General features: G+C 42.4%; 1 long non-coding RNA gene across 1 annotated transcript in view; it reads left to right on the forward strand.

Annotated features, from left to right (window-relative positions):
* Positions 1-18,865, forward strand: part of LOC139105863 (uncharacterized) — a 150,656-nt gene that overhangs the window by 13,898 nt on the left and 117,893 nt on the right. The gene's annotated exons all lie outside the window — the stretch shown is intronic.

Genomic DNA, 18,865 nt, shown 5'->3' on the forward strand with positions numbered 1-18,865 from the left:
AATCTCTGGTGAGTGCGCCAGTGGTAACAATTCTTTCGACATTACCCACCACGATTTGGTGCCAAGAAAATTGTTTTTAAGCAAATAACGCGTTAACCCTATATTATCATTTTCAACAATTGTTTCTGCGTTTTAGAATTTGACACCCTGCACGCGATTTCGACGTGTTTCGGTGAATTTCACTTCTCTTTACTTAATTTTAATTTGTAATTTTATTTCTTTATCTTATTCCGATTATCAAAGAATACTTTTTGATAAGAGAAGAAAAAAAAAACAGACTTTGAGACAGATGTAGTCAAGAGTAACTTTAGTGGGCGACGCATGCCAGATGCCATGTCGCCCTGATTTAATAGCCGCCGATAAACGGGTACTAATAGCCGGCCTTCTTTTTCATCCGAGTGAACACGGTCGCGTCTGGTGGGGTTAGCGCCGGAAGAGAATCAATTACGAGCTTTTAGTCTCGTTAGCGAGGTGACACGCCGGCGCGTCGTTATTCCCTTTAAAGATAGAAAGGTTATTAATAAACGTCACGCGCAGATAGAGCCGTCGTCGTAACGAATGGCGCGAACGGCATAAATTTCCCGCCTTGAAAATATTGTCTCGGTTGCTGGTCGTTGTCATCATCTTCGTCTTCGGTGTCGGGGATAAATGCGTACGATCGCGTCATTACCCGTTAAGATCAAACACAAGGCTGTAAATTCAAAAAAAGGAAAGCGTGCGAGAGAGGTACATATTTTCTCTAAAACCGACGTTTAACAAATTAATAAGCGAGTTAGTCGAATTGTTTTGAACACGACAAATTCGTCGGATGATGTTCGCGAACGTAAAAATATTGCCGGCAAAAATTCAGAAGCGAAAAAGAAAGATCGTCGTCAAAAAGGGACCGGCGGCAGACGGGGAAAGGGACGGGGGAACGCGACGAAGAAGCGGCGGAGAGAAAGATGTGATCCCGCGTCTTCTGGAAGATGATGCACGAGCACGCGGGGATGACAGCCGCATCCGGTGCTAGCCGGGCGTGCACACGCAGAGAAATGCATTTCCCGGGGTTTATTTAACTGTGTTACATTATACGCCAGATGATAGACCGCCGCCAGTGTCTCTCGACTAATGTTCCGTACACCGCGCTCCTTATTTCTCCGGCGGTTTTTTTTTTCTTTTTTATTATATTACGGTGGCCGCCTGTCCCGCGGGATCACACCGTCCGGTTCTAAATAAGCTAAACGTTCCACGGGAAAAATACTAGTACCATTCAATCACGTTGCGTCGACGAAGAAAATATAACATATTTTACCGCTGTCGCTTGGGTAATTATTCATCTAGTTTGACGCGATAGAAGAAAATATTATAGATCAAATCGAATTTATTGTCGCCGCTGTTCCGCGACGCTAGCTTGATCCTCTCGCTTAGCTCACTTTGTGCCGCGAGAGTAAATCTCACAATCCGTTTAATTTTCATTATTTTTAATATTTATTAATTTATTATTTTTTAATAAATTTTTGTTATTATTTATAGACATGTCTATATATTATGTACACGACGTCTCAAAGAGAACATCAGTCGTTCCCTTTATCGTTAATCTTTCGATCGCGACGTGCTTAAGTGGATTTTCAAGGTAGTTCGCGGAACGGGGTCAATTACGCGAAAACTGCTTTACGTGCTTCGAAGACTCGGTATATTCGACGAGGAAGTCGGGTTGACGCCTTCTATACTATATCGATCATCAGTTCAGCCGGCCACTGCAATGCAGTCGGCTTTCAAGCCCCTTCCTTACTGCCCCTCTCGTACTCTCTCACGCTCTTTTCAATTTGCATTTCGCGATTCTACTACTAATAGATATTCATGTATCTATTCACATTTTCCTCACCGTCTCCGTCACATTTTTTTTTTTTTTTTATATATATTCGTCTCTTCTCAGCTTCTTTCTACAACTTCGTAAAAACTCTCGAGGTTCTCCATTTTATATTTATTCGCTCGAATTATTTATTGAAATACAATTACGTGCCATCTGCGCGAGTCTTAGCAGTAATGTGAATTGTGACTAGGTGCTACTTATTTCGAGATGGGAAAAGAAAACGTTCTCTTTAAATCGATAGCGCGTACAGTCGATGCAAGCAGCGTGACGAAAAAATTGATTTTGAAAATTTTTACATTCGAGTTTTAAAGATAGATTTGCCCACGTAATATTTTACTTGGTTTTGTTATTATTTAAATTACGACTGATGGGGAATTAATTTTTTAAAAAATAGCAAGTAAATTAATAAATTAAATGAATTTTCTACGCGTTACAATAATTCGTGCGAATATTAATTTATCGTATAATAACTATCGCACCGACATTGATTGCGTGATTGGTAATTAAAAGTAATCACGTCCTTCCACAATAATTAAAGACAATCCCGTTCATTTACTTTTATCGAAATTTCGTCTTTTTGCACGCACAACCGCAATTACAACAGTGCGAAACAAGTTACCACCGTTTTACGTAGATTTGATTTATCTGCCGATTTAACGAGGAAGAATTAATTACACTAATGAACTGCTAGTGCCTGTATTCGCGATTAATCATGATACGCGTGTAGGACTGACATAATGCAGTAGATGAAGTAGAAACTTGCCGCATTGGGCAGCCATTGCCAGGCGCCTGTTGCCATGATCGCTCATCATGCGCCCAAATATCGAGGCAAACCCATATCACGGGGGATTCCGGCTTTGCATTGTTATACCGGTCAAGTTTCATCCGGATTACACGAGAGACAATGAACACACTAGGAAATTGCCGTAAATTCAAATGTTTTAAAGTTTAAAAAATCTAAGATAATTACTGGAGCCGGAAGGTAGTTTCAACAAATATTGAAATATCGACATTCTGATTGCGTCGCGAGTTAAAAACGTTTAAAGGCAGCGTCTTTCTAAACACTAAGTACTCGTGTTAGATAGAGCCACTCGGTATAAATTGTTTGCTGGCAAAGATTGAGCTCGGGATAGGAGGCGGAAAGGAAAAGGTGGGCAAACAATCAGCTTTCTGGACGTCTTCGCGATAGTGTCGAAGGGTCGGATATATCCACTTGCGAGATCGTTTGCGCAAGAAAACGCCGGTAGTCGATGTTAATTCGAGTCAACCCGAGCGAATTGTCGAGCCCATTAGTCGCGCAATTTGGAACCTTTCCCGGTATGGAAATAGTCTGTTTACAGGATCACGGCTGACATAGTTTAATTTAGCAGTCTGCATTGAATAAAGACCGAGTTGGAATCTCATTTCTGTCAAAGTAGCCAAGATTTGTTGAAGGATTCAACGAGGGGGAGATCCGTGACGCATAATCATTGCGCTAAAATCCGTCGCAAAGTTCCTCAAGGATCTCGCGGGCTCGTCCTGGGATTATCAGCTTGTCCTCTGGAGTTTTTTGTCGCGCTCCCTCGAAATCCTTCGAAGCGCGAGAGGATTATTTAACGGGGATTATACTGGCCGTGTAATGAAGGTCATTTCGCGATTAGTTTTCTTTTATTTTTTTTTTTTTTTTTTTTTTTTTTCTTTCAGTCGCCGGCCTCGTCGCGGGTTATACATATAATATTTATTTGCTGCAGTTATGGTAAGCGAGAGCGAGAGAAAGGGAGAATGAAAAAGAGAGAATATGCCTTTAAATTTATGAAGAGTGTTTCTAACTTTTCATGTTTTACGGTATATACATCTCGCGCATGTGAAAGTTACATGCGCGCCATGGTAGGAGGGGAAAGCTCCGGAATACCACTCGCTTAGTAATTAAATTTAATTAATTAACTCGAAACTTCTCTGGGCTATGACCATGATCCGCTTTTCCGCGAACATTAAATACTCAGGAAGAGTATTTAATGCTCGCGAAAAAGTTTACATAGGCACCTACAGAAAATTATACTGCTTCATATGTGTTATTTATAAATATGACTGCAAGACTGAATTGCACGTAAAAGAGACATTATGAAATCGAACATTAAGTACGGGGAAAACACATTCTGCTAACATCCCACCCATGTTTACATTTTGTTATCTTCCTTTGTTAGAATTTGTACAATCCACAAAATTTGTGGAATTAAAAAAATAACGTTATAAAGCGAGCGCAAAGAGGCACGAGCGTTCGTATCTCGAGACAGAAATCGACTATAAGGACTCGGCCAAATCGAAAGGGGGTACCGACAGGGTTCGACGAGGGGACGGCGGGTCGGGACGGGAACAACGGCAGTTAGCCTACTATCTAGCATGTTTATGGTAATTTGGGCCATCCCGCTGACCCGAGAGTAGCATGCATATACATCAGGTGCCTCACTTTGACGCCGATCCATCCAGCAACCCTCTCTCGCACACCCTCCATATTCTCGGCAAAGTCCAAACAGCGCCCAACACCGCCTCCTCCTCCCGTCTGTCGTCTATCTCATATCTCGTCTTTCTCTCGATTTTGCTCCTTCGAACTTCCGGCAACTCGCCTTTCCGCCCTCTCGCGAGAGTTACGCAATTTGGTAGCGGGCCAACATTTCCATCGGACCGGAACAAAAGACCGAACAACAAAGAGAGAAGAGACGGGCGACAGAAAATTTCGTTTCGCCCGGGATCTTTCCGGAATTCGTTCTCGCTTCCGACAGTGTCTGAATTTTCCGGCGCTCGTCGCGGAAATTTTGAAGGAAACGTCGCGAGCGCACATTTTTTCGCGATTCTTCGATATGTCAGACCGCATTTTTACCGCGGCGGACGGGAGATTCTTTTGACACCAATTTCATTGAAGTGCCAAAAGCAGGAAGTCGAAGACAAAAATCTGGAAACCCGCGACTTCACCTTCACGTCACGCAAGATGTCCCGTTATAACGACGAGTAGTTTTAACGGCGTAATTTAATCACAAAAAATTATGTTTTTTTTTTTTTCGTAGAAAATTTTTTTCTTGCTACTTTTTATTATATTAAAAAGTTTATTTGCGAATAATAAGTTACCACAATTTACGTACAGTTATATCAAAATTTCGCCGTGTAACGGTGTAACTTAACTTGTTACGGGAAGTTTGAAAATTTGTAATTGCTTCTCCATTTTTCTTCCATGAATCGCAATTCGTGTAAATTAGAGCCGCAGTATAGAGGAATTGTAAACACCTTTGTGCGAGGAAAATTGTTGCTCCTTTATGCAAATCGCAGGCAAATTTTCGGAACGTATTAAGCGGACAAACAGCGAGAACACGAACTTGTTGCTTGTGTTAGCAACTTTCTGTCAATGCTTAACGAGCCGGGGTGGGGAGGAGGGGGGTGTGATCATTGGCATTCGCGCGGACCCTCGGTCCGTATCTCCTCCGTTTTTCCTCCCTGTCAGCCTATCTCTTTAACCTGACCGAGCTTTCGAGATACTCCGTTTCCACGAGCCTCTTTATCCATTTATCAGTCCTCGCCGGGCGAGATCAGAGGGAACATCTCGATGTCGCCTTCGGCAAAGGACAGCATCACCCCTTTACCGGACTATCGAGCCGGCTATAATTCGTCCGGCCGTACCGTTTGCTCGACTCTTCCGTTCGAAATCTCGCGTGCATTCGCCTATCTCTTTGAGACTCGCGGTGATCCGTGATCAAGATCAAGGTAAAAGTGGCTCTTTCGAGACGAGTGATCTCTTGAGAAACTCAACCCTTGCCGGATATACCGATATCGCGATCTCTACGCCGGCTAACCGTCGACGTATCCCGGTAACCAATTCGGCGTTTAACTTTGGTATACTGGATTCTCGGGCGAAACGATTTAAAATAAACAAGAACATTTGACCCAAAAGTTATCAAGTAACTTAAAAAAAAAGTAATAAAAAAATAATAAAATAACGAAATAATAAAAATAATAAAATAATATAGTAATTTTAAAATAAATAAGTAGTTTTAAATTATATGCATATGTATATCTTAATTAGTAAATTTAGTAAGTAATAAGGTTAACGATCGGCCATAATAAGGTTGCTTAATTATTTCACCTGAAGTTCCTAGTTTCAAGTTTTAGTTTAGCTTACGTTATTACGCGCACGTACTGGCTTTTCCGATTACTCGCTCTCCCAACGGGATTATTCGGCGCGAAACGGAAGGGCTGCAAATCCGTTAGGAGGGTCCAATGTTATCTCGGTAGATTGATAGCTTTATCTCGTTTACGATAAAAAATATCACTAAGGACGGTAAGAAGTTATAGAAAGATTATACTAATTTTCTCTAGGGACAGTAGAAACTACCTGAAATATATTTCCTCGCTATACGTAAGATTTTATATTTTTAATACGTAAAAATATGACAAAAATTTCTATTTAAAATGCCTACAACGTTTTTCCACTTCTTTAAGTATAACTAGACATGCCGTAATATATTTTTCTAAGTTTGATTTCAAACTCTCGTGGAGTAAAATTAATTTCCACGGATTGTACACTCGAATTGTTTTCCGCATTTCACGGAGATAAAAATCGTTATAAAGCCCCTCGGGCAACGTCAGCGAATCTTTTCACCCGCGTAAGCGTTGTGTAAGCAGTTCTAAAACGACCAGTAGCAACACGTATTCGCCGCGAGAAGATCGTGTTGGACACGAGCGTCGTCGCTAACGAGAAAATTAGCTATTTGTGACCACACAACTGAGACTGTTCGTCGTATTCGAGCTTTTCCCGCAAACCCCCTGTAATTGCGCGAATTCGCGTGGACGATGGCGAAATCGCGTGTATCGTTTTGCGAGAGATGGCGGAAACTGATCCCAATCCAGTGATTCTCTCACGATAGGTATGCCGGCCATTCGCGTTTTCACTTGCAATATCACAAAGACGTAAAAAAACAAACACGCGAAAGCGAGATATTATAGGATCTTTTTTTTTTTCAAGATTTTTTATTGAATTCCCTTAAACGCGGGGAACAGAAAAAATTAATTTTAGTTCAATAAAGTTCAGTTAAATTAATACATATGTATAATAAGAGAAAAGAAAATTTAATAACATGTCACGTCGTTTTTAATGGAATAATTTTTAAGAATGTGAATGCGTGCAGGTCAAGACGCACCCTTTGCACAAATTACTTGAGGACAGCAGCTTAGGCCAATGTAATTGGAAGATTGGGTTTAATTACCGAATGGCCGGCGGATTCAGAATATATATGTATACGCGTCATCGCCGTCGTCGATTAATGCATGATTGTTGCGTGTACTTTCTCACATGTAAATGCATGATCTCAGCTGTAGATGTATTTGCTCGCCTGACACGAAGCGTGTTTATCCGGATAAGCTGATTGGAGTACAGAAGCGAGGAGTGTCCACACGATTAAAGTCCCGTTATCGAGATTACCTCTCTCAACGTCTTACATTCATACGTCTGTTCATTAAGTATGTACGTTTAGTTTTCCTACCTAGATTCAATCGACCTTTCGTTTGTATCCGATTTGCTGCGGATACATTCTGTACATTTAATAAAAATCTCCTAAACAATTTAAATGGACCTAGCTTTCTAAAAACTTATAAATTTAATTTATTAAGAAAAAAAAAAAAATACTAGAAGCTGCTTGGAAATCTTTATAGAGATAAATGAAAAGGAAAATAATCGCTTCTGCCGATGAAATCTGCGCAAATCGGAACCGAGACGAGGGATTTTGAGACGCAGCAGTCTGCGGTTTCTGTTTAGACGGAATTAGTTGTATCAGGGTAACGGGCTTATAGCCCTCTCATGATCGCGCGCCGGCTTTTACGTGCGAGCTCAGAAAGCGAAGCTGTAAATCCGCGTGGGAGAGACCGGCGTCGCGACGGCCGCAGTTGCCGCACCACCGGGTGAACGCCACGGCGGTTTGCATATTTATGACTGTTTATAATGTATAATTGACGGGAATCCGCGTGCCACATCGGGGCCGCGTGAAGTCACCGGGCCAAAAGCTACAAGGGCCTCCATGAGCCTTCGAATCAGATTAGCGGCTTTGCATTTCGGCGCGACTTTAGCGGTCGCGACCACCGCGTCGGTCGCGATTCTCTTCTCCTCTTCCATTAGCCTCTGCCCTCTCCCACGCTCTCCATATCTGCCAGGCGGTTGACGTAACGTCCGGTAATAATTCCGCGAATTACTCAACGGATCTGCCCTTGATTGCAATCACAGCTACCGCGTTTATTCACATTAACATTTATCCCGGCCGCAGGTGACGAATGCGGATTACAGAATTATGTACTCTACGATGATGCCGAGTGCGAAAGAAATATTTCACTTTATTATTTAGCCGTGTGTTTTAAGATAACTCTCGCCAATAGTCGAGCCCACGGTCCGAAAAGAAGATCGTTTCCTCAAAAATTTTTATTCCGGAAAAGATGCTACTTACTTTTTATTGCACGCGAATAATTTGGTTTCTCAGCCGGCGTTGTTTTCAAGACGATCGTACTGCGAGCGCAAACCCTGTGATTATACTTATCGCGCGTGCACCAGTCTGCATAATACAAGCGGCGGCGGTGCAACCACGTTTCGTTATACGGGTTTCTCGTTTGCCGGCCGTGTTCGTAATAACCGTTTTAATCGACGACGGAGCCGTAAGGTTTCATTGACGTTTTATCGCGGCTGATTATTCTCAACACGCGAGCCTCTATCGTGTCGGACAAACAAGCCGAATAAACTCTTTACTGCCGTGGCGAAAGGTCACCTTTCGCGCGACCCGAATCTAATCCGATAGCGCCTGTAAATTTTGCGAGGACAGTTTTATTCCTGCTCGCGCATTTTTCTTTTTTTACGACACTTATTTTTCTTCTCGGCTTTCACGTATTGCATTAAATCCCCCCAATTATAACAAGGATAATTTAAAGTATTACATTTACACACGCCCCTTTATAAATGTATTTAATACGAGTGCGAAGAATCTATTCCCCCTGGGACTAAAACAACGTGGCTGCCTCGCGATTTTTCTGTACCCTTTTCCGTAGAATCGACGAGGTTGCGTAACGAGTTCGGTGATGTTAATTGCAATTTCGGACGGGGACCCGGCCGTCTTCCTTTTCATTTCTCGCACCGACACGATGAATGCGTCCGATACATCCTCCTTCGGCGATTACCTTTTTCTCTTCTACCTCGTCGTCGACGCGGCGCATACTAACATCGATACTCGATCGCTAATTACAGGGCTCTGCGGGAGGGCGAGCGAAATCATAGGGTTAAGGAAGAGCCCCCTTAATGGGCACTCCGGGACCGCGCGCGGGAACCAGACCCTCTTCCGGAGAAGGGGAAGATGCCAGCTGCTTCTAATTGAGACATCAGTGTCGATATAAACCGGCCGTCCGGGCGCGACGTGAACCGACGCGTGAAACGCAAAGGCGTGTCTTGCACCCTCCGGTATAGATGTACACGCGCACGTGAATAGATGGATCCAACAACACGCGTTTCGGCCGCATGCGATACTCACGGCGGGCCTTGCGATCGACCGGAGGCAACCGGAAACGCGGGTCTCTTCGCTTCGCATCGCAGCCGACCCGTTTCCTGTACGCATGCGGTGGTTAGCTATTTTGTCAGTCGATAGTTATCCGCCTAACTCTTAATTTCGAAACGCATGCGCCAATCATGCCGCGAGAAAGTTCTCAATCGACCGTACCACTGGCCATTGTCTGCAGTAGAGTTCGTTTTTGCGCTTGAAAATAAAGAATGATACGGTAATTAATTGCGGAATTTTTATCTATCATGTGCAACCAAGAAATTGAGAATTGAAAAATTAATTTTAAATTCTTGCAATAATAATTAATTTTTTTTCTAATTTAGAGAAAATATCTGAAAATGCAATTTATGAATAAATGTTGAAAGAAAGGCGTCATATTTTTATGCATTGCTACAATAATATATCCCCACGTAATGAGAACCTCTATCGCGAACGGAATTGTAAGCAGAAACATAGTTTGATCGGGTGGAAAGCATGGCGGGACTGGCTTATCATGAAATTGGTAAATACGGAGAAATTATACGTAATTAACGTGTACCATATAATTAGCGAGTACGATATGGCATGTTTAATGCAACCATGATCTGATTATTTTAGTATTATGTGATATGAAACATATTGGCAGCCCTCGAGTTTGTAACTCTTGTGTATCGCGGAATATTATCCTTCTAACCCACAATCATATACCGCAAATTGTCTTCATTTCTATATCACATTATCATTCTATACCACATCTATACTATCTACTTCTTAACATTTCCCATTTTTATCTGCTAATATTAATAAAAAAGAAAAAAAAAAAATTAATAATTAACTGATTATTAAAATGTCACGTCGTTAGAAAATACGAGTTTTTTAAATCGTTAATATCGCGTCAGATAATATAAAAAAATACATACGTATAAAAAAACCGACAAATAGATGTCCAAAAAGTCGATTAATTTCTTGAGTAATTTCCCCGAGTAGACAGCTGTTGGAATAGTTTAAAGTTCGGCTCATATCGCGCGTATCGCCGTTGTCAGGGTCCGTGACATTAGTTGCTCATATCCGGCATCAAACTGCGCAGAACAGCCTGAGGCACCAGTTGACGCAGGATATTGAAGTCCACTAATAACGTTCTCCCTCGAAAAATATTTGTCGATTGGCGGCATGGCGACCGCATTGATCCTGAAATGTGGTTCGACCTGGTGCTCTTGTTCAAAACACGAAATAATAATTTTTAATTAACGAAACTCTCAATGGATCCATTCTAACGAACGAACGCCGGGGTCGCGCGACGTGTTGAATCGGTCGCCACGTCGCATTCTGCCTGGACAAAAAAAAATCAGCGAATCGCGAGAATTAATTAAAAATTCGACGGAATCAACACAGCGGACTAATTATCGAAATATTTATTTTCCACTTATATGCGAGCTTGTTAACGGCAAATGAAACGTAAGGAAAATTTATTAATTTTGGTAATATTAATTTGATGCAATATAAAATATGAAAATCCTATCGGCAATTCGTGCTTTTGAGAGTCATATAGGTTCACGATAATATCTTTATTTCGGGGTAATTTTGTTTTCTGATATAATTAAAGAATCCCTAATAGTGTGCTAAAATTCAATCACCAAGATCAAATCACGTTTTGCGGTGCTGAATGGTACGCACGCTATTCATCACCGGCATAATGCGTATTTTCTCATATCCCAAAAGTGCTTCGAAATTAACCTCGTCCATATCTTTCTCGCCCTCCTCCTTTCATGCTCCTCGATGATTCATCAGCAAAACCAGCGTGTGACGGCCGTGCAAATCACAATTTTCCACCATTTCCACCACGGCCGGTGGTGAGCCACATACGTAGTAGCATCGTGTGATTGCGTGTCGATAAGAGAAAGAGAGAAAAGAACAGTGCACATTGCGTGTCGGATGAGATCTAAGCGGATTAGCCCTCTGCGTTTCTCTCTTCGTCTTCTCCGCGCTTCGCGGGACGTGCGTGGGAAAATAGACGGCAGACACGGGACAGACTTCACGCACCCGTGCATGTGCATGCACGCGCCTCTTCTCGGCTCGTATACGGTCGATCGACGGCGCGTTAATAGGCGGTCGGCTTCCTATCGAGATGGGATCGGCAGAATCCAATCTAACAGCTCAATCCGCTGTCCCGTCGCATCAAATCATTTCCAGCCGAAACCCCGTGAAGGCTTCATGCGCATCTTAATGTAATTCGTAGGGCGAGGCTTACCGTTCTCGAGGGTAAAATTAGGACCGCGGTATCGTAATATAAATATTACTAGCGGTTGCGAAGATCAATATCATTTAAATAACGTAATTTTTACGAGTGCGAGTACATCTGTTTCTTTAGGAATAATTAATTAAATCATAATTTAAACATTAAAAAAAAAAAGAAAAACAAGCGTTAAATGTTGTTTAAATGTACTAGACGTTCTTATTAGTTCGCGGCATTCTGTGGAAGAGAAAATACAATGCACCGCGCCCAAGTGGCAAGATGGTAGAAGCCGCCTCACGAAGAGCCCCGGAACATCGTCGGAGGTCGATAGGTACTTAGGCGTTTCGCAAAGCAGTCGGAATGAGCGCCGAGTTTGCGCCGCGTCTGGCTGCACCGAAACTGTATGCACATGAAAAGGTTGCGGCCACACCTGTGCGCGCACACACAGGCCTCAGCACGCGCGCCGCCGCGCACATTCGAGCTTTACAACTGGGTCCGCGCCGGAAGACGTTTCCTTAATTAAACCCATCGATTCGCCGCCGACTGATTAGACTGCGGCGACCCGATAAGTACAGGGCGCTCGCGACGCTTCCCTTTTTGCGCCCTTCGGAGGGTCCTCTGACAAGTCTCAATGCGTCGCGCATGAAAATCACGATGCTCGTTTACAAAACGAGTGGCGCACTAAGAGACGCGCTTCTCCTGATGGGCCGCGATTACTCGAAATTTTAACATAAACATTGCACGTGCATAATTATCGTATTACAGCTTTCGAAATAATATATTATTATATTTCCAGCTTTTAATCATTTTCCTCGTATAATCTAAACTGCGCGTATAATCTTGCATATCCATCATATTTTATACTCGACGCATGTAATTTTGAAGCCGAATGACTTACGTTTAATTTGCGTTCTGCTAAGAATTCAATTAAATTCGTCTGTAGAACTTATATTATCGAATGAAGTTTAACATCTCTAACGTTTTTACGTAACGCAGCACTATTTATTAGCATCGCTATCAAACGTTTAAAATAATCGTCGAAATCTAACGATATGTCGCTCAGTTAAATTTTCGTAATATCCTTTCATAGTATACATATTAACAAGCTAAATTAATGAGTATACAAAGTGATTGTACAATTTTTATTGCACAATCCTTTGTGAAAAAATTGTTATCTTCCTTAGACAGTTTTTGATTTAATTTCTCTAATTAATGGAATTGATGGAATTTGGGTATTCGTATAACGGCGTCCTCGAAAATCGCAGCAATCCCTAAATAAAGCCGCACGCAGATTAGTTCAACGGATTACGTAGCGGAAGTAGCTCGCGATTCTCCCGCTAGAAATCGGCGGGCCTGGAGTTCCCATTGTCGTCGCTGTTCCATCAGTGAGCTCCATCAAAGTGAGTTCTCCGCATCTGTGTGCCCAGCGGAATATGTGAAGCACTTGATGACATGCATGAAACCCTCGCGTGCTTCTCAATCTCATAGCGGTGCGCCTCAAGATACGGCTCGGCTCGGCTCGGCGCGGCACCGCGCCGAGACGTCGTTCTCGGCGAATCGTAGCTTGATGCAAATCAAGCAATCCCGGGGTAATCAGATCTGGGTTTATTATGGCCTACCAATTCCGCGGTAAGCATCGTGGAGCTTTAAGCGCCCGGGAGAAGATTGGCAGAGGGAAACGAGATTTCCACGTTTGGCTTCGTTTCGCCTCTCTCTCGCCTTCACTTGTTCGCTTTCTTCGTAATTTGCGCGTTCGCGCGTGCGAGCTTTTGTCTTCGCGCCGTGTTAAAAGCCCTCCACCGTGTCGCGCGATTCCTCGGCGTCGCGGTTTGACTCGCGAGGCCACGAATTATCACGTTCGTCGATTCGTACGTTAATCCGCGAGTTCGGAGTAAATTAACTCTACATCTGAAATACATTTAACGATAATTTACAATTAAAAAAGAAATCTTCAATGAATTGGTATCCGAGTATACATATAATTAAAACGTCATTAAAAACACAAAAACTCATTAACTTTTCTCGTAAAATAGAAACTTTTTCATCAAATGAAACGATTGATTAACTTTCAGTCGTACGTTGATTTTAATTTGTCCACAATTTAATTTCTCCGCAGTTCATATCGATCGTTATTTCGACCGCGTTTAATTTTACGCCCGCGAAGGAAAAGTCGTGTTTTGAAATTAGCAGCATCGCCTGTGGAGGCAGATGTTTCGATGATAGTCATTAGCTTGTAGACGAGAGTTAGATCAGAGCTACGTTTCGGCGCCGATTGTCTTAGCCGCTCGTTTCGAAAGATCCAATCGATATCTCCTCGGCACCGAGTCTGTAATTGGAAGTTCTGACCGTGGCGCGCGGGGATAAGGTCCCGCTCGACTGGGAAGCTTCAAAGAGGTGGTGATCCTCCTTCGTCATAGAGCCGGCGATATCACGCGATAGACGAGCATGCACGGAAGAAAAGACTAGGAAAGGTGGAATGTGTAAGAGCGCTAAGCCCGACAAATGAGATTCGACGTAAGTAAGGGTCTTCTATCCGGTCTTCGAACAGGTAACGTGGCTATTAGGCATCCATCTAGATTAACTAGACCTAGCATTCGTTGATATCCACTCAGAGACCATCAACGCAACATAGACGCGAGTCTCATTTGTGCAACACGTGAATAATAGCTGCACAAACTACGTGAGTGCATCGTTTGCGCGTTATTTTTTTCTCTCTCTCTCTCTCTCTCTCTCTTTTGTATTACATATTATCATTAGTTTCCGTTAAATATATTTACAAGAATGTCTTAGGAGTAAAATTAACATTTAAACACGGTGCCGTATAATCAGCTGTTGTAACAGCCGGGAACGAGGGCTCGTGTCGAAAGCGATGCGTAAAGGGATTAAGTTGCATTCCACGAAGTTGTCAATAGCTGAAGTAGACTGGTTGGTTTCGAACTAATTGCTAATGAAGCGGCGCGGCAAAATAAATGCACCGAGCGCGCGGGTTCGCGGCGGATTCCATGAGCAACGACGGATATCGCGTCGAGAGTCTCTTGACTCGAATAATAACATTTCTCGAATGATATTATATAGACATGTAGCTTTTCCTTAAGAGGGAAATTTCCAATTATAGCAACTTTATCGCGGAGAATCGTTAACGAGTTCTGATCGCGAAACCGAGTATCGATTACGCGGAGAGCTTTAGAAGATACATGAGTGACGCATCCGGCGATGAGGCTACATATTTTATTATTACGTCGAGCAATCTTTATTTAGCTAATTCCTTCTATTTTTAATTCTGTTTGTCGTTCTATGTATATTCGTGTAATTCTATTATTATCTGATATCTGTATTTCTGCATATTCAAATCTTCGCACGATCGTCGCTGTGTCAGATTCAAAATATCGATGTAACAATACGGTCACGGATGCCCGGGTTTTCCCGGCGGTGAATAGTTAGACGGACGGACGGTTATTCGATGCCTAATGCCATTGCGTCGAGGCGAGCGAACTCAAATCTGCATGTCGGCGTGAGTCTCTTTCTACGGATTCCCGAACGGTCGTAGGCGCGGATCGTCCGCGTGCGAAACCCCACGTCGATAATCCCGTAATAAGATATTAATACCGGCATTCGCAGTCTAGTACGTGACTTCAAGGGCTGCCCGCATCTCTTTCTCTTTTCTTTTACTCGAACCAAGCTCGTTGAGCGAGAAAGGACCGACACGCTTTTGCGTCAGGTGCTTCGGCTACCCAGCCGAGAGTGCGTGTGTCGCTGTTGTCGTGCCAGAACCAAAGCAAAGATAATAACTTCATACGGAGTGCCGGTGGTCCTTCGCACACACCGGCACAACAGGCTTGCGGGAACGATATGCACCGCCCATGTGAGAACTGCACGGCATGCGGCTTCGATAATCAGCAGACATTAACCCGCGCGTTTATCCTTCAATATTTATCGCAGCGCGTTCTTCGTATTTAACGAAACAGATCGCGGATAAGCAGCAGTAATATTTCTAGAGGTTAATTTAATTTTTCGACGAGATAACAAGATATCTTAATGAATTAATTAAAATATATCAGCTTAATATAATTATTTTTTTTCCAGAATATTTTTTATCGTGATTTAATTATAATTTTGAATTATCTGTTCATTAAAATAAGTTTCGTTTCTTAATGAAATTAACTCTCGGAAACGCGATTTACTTTGGAACGTCCTGTATAGAACATCGCATGCACCGCTGAGGCACGCAGTGATCGTGTAATAAGATATTACAAGAGTAAACTCGCGAGAGCCCGTCGGGCACAACCAAAGAACGAAGCTGGTGGTCCGGTCCCGCTGTACACCTAGAAAACAACCTTGTCGTGTGTCATCATCGGTGTACCTTCTTTGAGTATATCCTTCGCACCTTTGCGTGAAGATAAAAGTATGTTTCCCGTCGATTTTCGTCACCGTATACGCGGAAACATTTTTGCGAATTTAATTGCGTGACTCTAAAAGAAACTAAATTTTATATTAAAAAAAAACGCATAGTTTGTTCTATAGTAATTAGAATTGACAAAATAATAAAAATCCGAAAACCGAAACGACGCATGACTTAAACAATTCGGGTGAGAGATACATATTGCAAGCGGAAAAATTAAGTATATAATAAATTATTAATTTGAAATAATATATGTATACGCGGATAGTACGGTAATAAAATACAAAATAAAATAATTTTAATTAAAAAAAAAATTGAACTACTAATCACATTGTCATATCACAAGTAACTGGATTAATCAGTGTGTGCTGTTCTGCGGGACCAAGTTTAAAAATATTTATTTGTATCGAACTATTCATCTTTGTTCTATTGTATTCGTTTAACAATGTAGTATAGATCTATGATCGTATCATGACCATTACCTTGCTAGAAAATTGATACCATTGTGCTACAGAAAATCACGTTTCATAGACAGACGATTGTTTGGACTGCACGCCTTATTACTAAAACTGAATTGCACATCCTGAAAAGCCCAAATTTTTAATCGCTCGGTTATGACTTATTTAAATCAAGCAGCGCATACTTTTTAAGCCAAAGTTTTGAAAAATAAAATTCGTCAATTTTCAAAAGTAAGAGAAATGTGTTTCTAAAAATTAATTAGAAAAAAAAAATATTAATCTTTCTTTTACTATTGAAAATTTAATGCAAAAGTTTTCGGTCTGCTTTACTGTAAATACGAATAATATCGTGCTGCAATGTATATATTTTTAATTTGCGTTCGTCAATGGCATGTTAGTCGGCGTTTAAGGGTCGGAAGTTAGTTTGCTTGCAACGAAGCATTAAATCTGCGAATGATAACGTCGGAATTGCATTCGACCCCGGAGAGGGTCCGCGATGACGGAGGTTGTTGATCACTGTGAGAACCTCTGCAAGAACCGTGGATAAGGCGCGTCGTGGCGGACGGCTGGATGGATGGACGGGACTTGGTTCGCTTCGCTCACTCGCCCAGCTCGAAGGGTATTATTAGGACCGGACTCGAACGTAATGACTTAATACTACAAGGCTCTGTTGGCTGCCCTACGCTGGGCCGCATCTATGTGCCCGTATCGACTCTCTTCGCGATAACTCTGCTGAGAAGTCGAATCGCAGATGATAAGCCACTGCTCCAAAAGAAAAGCGATTACGCGGAGTAAATGGAAAAAGAATGGAATAAAGTACGAACGTAAGAGAAAAAAAGCAAAAAAAAAAAAAAGAAAAATAGTAGAAAATTAAAACTCTTTGTAATAATGAACATAGCGAGCACGTACGCACGGTCAAACATATATTAGCCTGAAATAGCTTAAAACATCTCATTTATCTCGCACTTAATATGGGTAATATCTGTTACTTGAAAATGAACTTTCGCGCGCTCGAGATTCTTCATGAAAAGAATCATTACCTATTTCCCGGAGTAAGGCAGTCCCATATATCTCGCCCGCGCGGCGGCGAAAATACTTAAAGTTCGGCATTAAAGCGAGACGTTAATTTCACCCGTGGAAAACTGGGTTAAACGTTCGCACTTTTTTCTCTGAGAGCGGTTCGTTGCACGAGTTGAGGATTGCGAGCCGAGTACTTTAGCACGAACACGGTTTAGAAGACCCTTTTTTCCTCTCCCGCCAAGTCGTCCTTCTCAGCGCCTCTCGCACCGCTCGCGTGTCCTCGGGGCATCTCTCGTCATCCTGTAAATCTACAAAAGAAAGGGGGAAAAAGAAAACGGCCTTCCACCCTCGACGGCTGATGGTGCCGCGAAGTACCTTTTGGTTCTGTATTTTTTCCGTTCCCTTCCCCCCTCCCGCCGCCGCGTTCATTTTAGTGCACGTGTTTTTCACCTACGTCACTTTTGTTTTCGACTTTGTACACTTGCCGTCGTTTCTTTCTCGCGGCTCTTCGGTGAACGAAAATGTTGGGACTTGGGAGATAGACGGTTCTTCGGGTTTAAAGGAATCGATTTCTTTTTCCGCGAAAACCGTGCGTTTCCTTTAACAATCGCACTTGGATACAGAATAACTATAAGATAGTTTTTGTTTTTTTTTTTTTTTAAAGTACTTCTGCGTTTGGCTAAGATTTGACGATTGAGTTACGATTGCGAAAATCCCGTGAAATCGATTTGCCACGTTTCTTTTCTTCCGCAACTTTATCGGCGTTTTCTTCTTTCCCGACCGCACAGTTAGAGCTCTCGTACACGAATAATTGCACCTTTTCTTTTTGCTCCGTGCAAACGTTCGATTAACGGCCGATTAGGCTCGTGTATTTTACAGGGGATCTGGACCGGGTGCGGGGGAGCGAGGAGCGGAAAGGATGCTCTTCGTTTGATCTTAATTGCACGTGCATTAATTGATCCATGACAGGCCTGCACGCGGGCCGCAGGTGCGCACATAAATTTCTTCCGGATAGTCTCGCAGCTTCCTGCGCCTGTTACACCGGAAGGGAATCACATTTGTCGAATGCTATGCGATTAAATTGCGCGGAGATACAAATGGATATTACTAGAAGTTATATATTGATGAGCATTTTATATTCAAGTAATTGGACAAGTATTTTCATTAATTAATTCACTGCTAATTGTCAATCTCGCAAAGTGAAACACTCGAATAAGATTTATTTCGAATATTTTACCAGCTGTTAAATAACTTTTCTCGTACAATTGTGTCGTTACGCAGTTGGTGTGTGTCAAGCGCGGGAGCTGCACGAAGACAATTGTTTCGTGCAATTAACTGCAGACCGGGCGGAATAGATGAAACGAGTATAAT

The sequence above is a fragment of the Cardiocondyla obscurior genome, linkage group LG10 (genome assembly GCF_019399895.1).
Source record: "Cardiocondyla obscurior isolate alpha-2009 linkage group LG10, Cobs3.1, whole genome shotgun sequence".
NCBI classification, from domain to species: domain Eukaryota; kingdom Metazoa; phylum Arthropoda; class Insecta; order Hymenoptera; family Formicidae; genus Cardiocondyla; species Cardiocondyla obscurior.